This window comes from Lepeophtheirus salmonis, chromosome 14 (genome assembly GCF_016086655.4).
Source record: "Lepeophtheirus salmonis chromosome 14, UVic_Lsal_1.4, whole genome shotgun sequence".
Taxonomy (NCBI): Eukaryota; Metazoa; Arthropoda; class Copepoda; order Siphonostomatoida; family Caligidae; genus Lepeophtheirus; species Lepeophtheirus salmonis.
Window position 1 is genome coordinate 41,874,356 of NC_052144.2, and position 6,456 is coordinate 41,880,811.

Sequence of the window (6,456 nt, forward strand, 5' to 3'; positions counted from 1 at the left end):
AGTGTTTAACTGACAAAGTAGCATCTCAACGTGCGAGCCGTGCTAAAAAAACTACAGCAATGTCAGAAGTAGATCTAAAGGTACAGAGACAACTTGAAAGAGATAGAAAACAGAGGCAGCGAGAGAAAAAAGTCGAGTAAAACTACCACAGGCAAAAATTAAGCCGTTGCCTACTATTTTCAACAAGTATTTAGAACTTTTGTTCATTTTGAGGTAGGTTTTTCTAATAATAGATTTGTTATTTAATAGCCAAATTTGGACCTCGTGAGTCTGAAGGAAAACCCATAAAGCAGCTATATGGATCAATGCCAAAAAGTGCTAGGAAAAGTGGACACGTGGTGCCAAAGGTTGCAACTCAGCTTGGATTACAAATTGTGAATTATGGTAACAAGGAAACAAGATCAGAAAACGATTGTCCAATAAAATATTACAGAATGTCAAACATTAGTGATATATTTGAAGTTTACAAGTCGGAGAACGAAGAAAATCGCACAAAAGGCAATTCAAAATTTGTGGCTTTGCAACAAGAAAACGTTCTATAATTAAACGACCTGCCTCATAATGTTTGCGTCTGTACCACCCCCGAGAACATCCTGCAGTGTGTTTCGGTGCTTTCAAAACTGAGAAATCAAAACTTGCCTACCTCGGGAGAGGAGTTCATCAATCGTTTGATCTGCGACTGCAATACTTCGAAGTGTATGTAAGCACTTAAAAACTCGTGTGAAGGATGAATTTCCATTCGACATTATTACATTCAGCAATTTACAGATCTGAAAGCTAAAAAAGCTTATTTTCAGTGGAAAACAGTCGATAAAAGAGTTCAGAAAGGGGAAGAAGTAGAAGTTGTAGAAGACGTTCTAAAGCTCTTGGAAAAGAAATGGAGACAATTTCTAACTCACTGCTATATTCAGGATGTCCAGGCGTCTAACTATGAGTTAACAAAGAAGGAGCTCACCAGAACTCAAGCTGCTACTCAGACTTCAGTCAAAATTATTAAACTTTCCATCAGGATGACATTCAATCTGCTCACTGGTAGTACAATCAAGTCTCCCCTATTCACCTGCTGCGTGTGGCTGCCCGGAAAAGATATTTCAAGTATCGACTTGGTGAGGGACTGCTTGACCCACGACAAATTCTCTGTACATATATATATGTACCGGCTTCTCTCTATCCTCAATGAAGAAAACAAGGAGATAACTGATATCAAAGTTTTCTCCGATGACTCAGCTATTCCTATTCAAGAATAAGTATCTCCTAGCTAATCTTTCTTGGTTTAAAACCAGCTATGATTTAGAAAATTTTGAGTTGAAGTACTTCGCCACATCTCATGGGAAAGGTCCAGTAAATGGTCTACAGGGAGGGTTGAAGTGTTTAGTGAGAAGACGTATCTTGAGCAGGAAAGTGGTTGTTTCCAATGCAACAGAATTTGCACAGGAGTGCAAGACTTCAACAGCTAAAGTCATTGTCATAACACCTTCCAAAATAGCCAAAAAGCACACTTTTCTACAGCAGTACTTGATGAGGGCCTTTAAGCATAGAAACATCTAACAGATTCATCTCGCCAAAGTTACACGACCACATGCTATTGAATTTAGCAGTATGAAAAGTAAACAACCACAGAATCATTGCTTCAAACAATAGAATTCTTGTAATCAAACATTATGTTGCATTAAAATTTCAATTTACATACTCCTAAAACGTATTAAACATATCATTTTTATCCACAACCTTGTAGTTTCACACTTCAATATAGCATTAATAGTGATAAAATAGAGTATCATGCTAGTTGACATAACATATGTATACTTGTTTGCTAGCAGTCAATTAAATTTTAACAAATGTATGTCCCTAGAATTTCAAATGTCCTGTCACTAAGGTTTTTAAATGGATGTGAAGGATTACCATTATAATTTTAATGCTTGTTCAACTAACTGTCCTAAGCAGAAACATCTCAAAAATAATCTCTAAAAGAAATAGTGAATACTTCAAATATAGACGCAGAATTTATTAAAAACTTGATGGATGGTCAAATATACCCATTTCTCTAATGTTTTGTCACTAAAGGATGTAATCGACTATATCAAGGCACCTAAGCATGCTAAAGAGATAATAATTACATCAATACATTGCTGAGCTAATGATCTTTCAAATTATAGCACTTTTAGATCTAAATTTTTCGTGATATAATCGAAAATGTTTTCTAAATTTACTGAAACTTATTATGGATATGTCCATGTAGGTTAAGACTTCCTTGGAATAAGTTGCTCAACATATTTAAAAAAATAAAAAATGCTAGGATCCTCCAGTATTTAGGAAAAAACAATTTACCACTACATTTGTTACTAAATTCAATTTCTCATTGATTCGATAATTTAAGATTTCATTTATATTGTTTAATTTATAGTTTTACGTATCAATTAAAATAATTATATAATATACAATTCATATATAAATTAATTTTGGTGCTTGAATGATAAATTATTTCGAATATATTTCTTTGATTGGATAATAACCATTTGGTGAGGTGGAGCATAATATTTCTGAATAACTTTCTGTTGTTTTCTCATATATTTCCCTCAATAAAAGATATTTATCCAAATAACTTCCAAATTCAACTCTACACTTTGACATTGCTTCCAATGGAATTGGCGTTAATGCAGTCAGACTTAATATTATTCGTATGAGCATCTGTCAAGGGAAAAAAACAATTATTTATGCTTGAACACAAAATATTGATAGCTTACCAGAGTGATGGGTTGAAGTGAAGCGACTGAAACTCGGAGATACTATATAGACTATACCATACTTAGCTAGGGTTAAAATCCGGAGGGAGGTTTAATTGTAAATTAAATATTGGAGCTATCCATAGAATAAATGGCATTATCTTACCAAATTGAATCTGTTATATTCATTCCAGAGACAGAGTTCGAAAAAGGATGATGATATCCCTTTTAATAATATGATCGACTGGGGATAAAGAGTAAGGGAGGGGTTTCTTTCTATTCTATGTACCGTGCGTCTGTTTCTCCCTTTCTCATTCCTTAAAATATTATCGTTTCATTTGGTTGATTTCACAAACTCAGACACTGTTGACACATTGCCAATTATTTGGTTTATATTATCAGACAGTGATAATTTTGCACAAAATATTATAAAAATGCAGCTAATAAATAAAATAATTATGTCAAAACTCCTATTGATATAAAACATGGTAAGATTGTTCTCATACAACTTAATAAATACAAAATATCTTCACATTATCCCACACCAGAAAATATAAACAATAAATATAAACTGGGCTCAAGGAAAGGCTCGCCTGTTTGGAAAAAAATTAGAAAAATTATTTTTTATTAGTATTTAAAAAAAAAAAAAAGTAAGCGTTCATTTTTTTGCAAAAAAATTCTAAAATCTACTGTTGAATTTTAAATGCATGTTATTGGAACCTCGAACTTTAAAGTTGTGTTACTCAAAAGTATGTTATCAATCGATTTTAAATTTTACAAGATTATTCAGCAATGTGTACAAAATTACAATCTCTCTTGTTATCTTAGGATGAAATACAAAATAATTGTTGTGACTTAACCGTTACATGTCCGACAATTTTAAATCCTACATAGTATTTTATTCGATACTGTATTAGAATATTACAAAGTAACATTTTATTACTAGCGTTTATTAGCAGGCAGCTGATATTAAAAAGGGTAATACAATTTGTCTTGCTCCCGTTTTCTTCTTGCACTCTTACAAAAACCTCATTTCTAATCATTAGTCCTAACTTATTAGTTTGTTTATTCATCAAGAAGAATAAATTATGAAATAGGTATGACGTATGAAATAGCATGAGCTAGATGCCAGCTGAGAACGAAATAAAAAGGGTATTTTTCCTTTAGTAACTATCAGCAGAATATATGTCCCGCCGGTATGTAAAAATAAATTAAACAAAAGATTAATGTGGTCACACTGACAATTTTTATTATACCAACTATTTTAACTAACCGTGAGGGAACGAAAATAAATACAAATCCCACTCCTTATCTAGCAAGAACATAGGTAGGAATTATTCGGATGACGATCATCAATTTTACTCCAAGTCAACAATGAATTATACTTACAACTCTCAAACAAACCCTCATTATTACTCTTTATATTTTATGTGCAAACTCACTAGTTTTTAATGTATACTTAGATGTAGTACCTTCAAAAATTTAATAATTTTGACAACAGCTGTGGAAAATATAAAAAAATGTTCAAATTACCAAATAGAAAGATGTTTTATACATGTTGATATAAGTCATGCAATTTTTTTAATTGGGCCGTTTTTTTTTTTTTGTTGTTTTTTTTGGAATTGATAATATGAAGAATGAATTTTTATTTTCCTTTGCAGTTGCCATTATTATTTAATTCCTGAGTATTGAACTTCCTTTCCTAAATAGATTTAATTATATTCTAAACCTGATGGAACATTCGTGTGTGGTCATACAAGACCGGAAAGTTCTTCGTTCTCACTGCAATGGACCGAATAAATAAGTAGTGACCCAACACTACGGTCCACTCTCTCTCTTTCTTTTCAATTATTATTATTATATTTCTTTTCTTTTAGAACAAGTCAACCGCAGTCATTATTGCACAAATAATTTATTAAATTAATAGTTGATGTATCGTTGAGTGTATGTGATTGACAAAAGTAAATGAATAAATTTATGACAACAAAAAATGAATAAATTAAAAAAAAGAAAGATGTAAGAGCCTTCAAAAAATGTTGGACAAGTCCATAAATAGAAAAAAGGGGAAATGTATTCATAAATATTTATGAGATTCTTTTATACCTTCAATTTAATGAATTTCTCCAACCTTTAACTTTGTTTTTCCTCCCATTTTCTTTGAACAAATTAACATAATGAATTTCCTAATCTATTTTTATAATAAGTATGCATACAAAATTTATAAAATACTTGGCTACAAAATTTATTCACAGTTCGTGCTCAACTATTTTCTACTTTGAATTTCAAAAATTCGTAAAATATAGGAAATTAGGTATTAAATAAATTACTATAATGAAAAACTTTTAGATTTAAAAAGTAACCCGGTAATGCATTAAGCTTTAATTCAACGTTCGTACATGAAGGGGGTCGTAAACAATACCGTACATATTTTCCTTATGTAATCCTTTTTTATAGATCTTTATTTTGATGCTCGGTAATTTTGCTTCAGGGATATGTCACCTAAATATATAAATAAATGAGATTTATACATCGTTATTGTTTATTTTTTTGTTAAAGTTATCTTCCCTTTTAATTTTTTAAATCGAAATATGTATTAATTATTTTTATAAAATTCATTAAATGTTTGTTTTCTGTTAAAATAATAATTTGAATTATGTTCTTCCAACATATTATCCTTTTTTTTCAATCAATTAGTATTTTTTAATTTGAATAATCTGTCATGTCTAATGATAATCACTAACACAGAAGTGATTGACAATTTTTCTATTCGAATCGTTGCTGTGTTTATTAATTACATTTTTTCTTATTTAAATTTTTGTGTACTTAGTTAACAAGGCATACGGAAAAGCTTATTTGCAAATCGTACGGAAAAAACATGATGTAGTTAACAAGCCATACAATTTGGAAAAGCTGATACTCGTAAGGTTATTCTTTAAAAACATGAACATGCAGAGTAATTATTTTCAGACTATAAGTTCTCACTTGGAGTTATATACTGTGTTCTGCTTTTTGAGCTTTTCCACAGTTACTTGTGAAAAAGCTTTGTATAAAGTGTTTTGAAGTGTGATTAGTCTCAAATGATTAATTAATCATTGATCCTTTGCTTATTAGGTATTTTAATTAGTACACTGTCATTTATATATGACGAATAGTTACCCGTCATACGGATCAATTCAAATAGTTCCTTGCGGATTAGTTTAATCTCATCAGCACAAAGTTGACATATGTCAGAACCACATCTTTTTATTTTTGCATGTACAATTATTTTCTAGGAGAAGCGCTTTAATACAATGCCTTCTTGAGGATCAACACAAAAGTAATTGACAAAGTTAACATAATTCATAAAACGACCTCTTTTTAACTTCTGATTACGTTTCACGACAATTATCAAACAAGATACCATTGATTAATTGTCAACTTTCATTACCTTCTTCTAGCTTAATAAGATTTATTGATTTCGCTTTTTTCTTCGCCTCATTCCTACAGCTGGATCTTATAGTTGTTGTTTTTCATGCCGAATCCATATCACTTTTTTCTTTTGACACTTTTCCCCATATCTATCTGAAATTGGAGATAACTGTTCTTTTTTCTTCAGTAATTTTCATTATGCAGAGCTAAATCTTGATATCCTTTTATTTCTTAAATGGTGAATTATTGAAACTCAGCAAAAAAAGATGGATAATTAGATATATTTTTTGGAATAACGAGAAATTCTATAAAACATATTGTTTCA

The 6,456-nt window shown here is 30.6% G+C and overlaps 1 long non-coding RNA gene across 1 annotated transcript; it reads right to left on the bottom strand.

The window, feature by feature from the left end:
• Positions 1-4,895: 4,895 nt before the first annotated feature.
• On the bottom strand, positions 4,896-6,383 carry LOC121129888 (uncharacterized). The gene is made up of 2 exons (XR_005868560.2): positions 6,151-6,383; positions 4,896-5,222 (listed from the first exon to the last, which is right to left on the bottom strand). It is a non-coding gene; the product is annotated as an uncharacterized lncRNA (long non-coding RNA).
• Between the last annotated feature and the right edge of the window lie 73 nt (positions 6,384-6,456).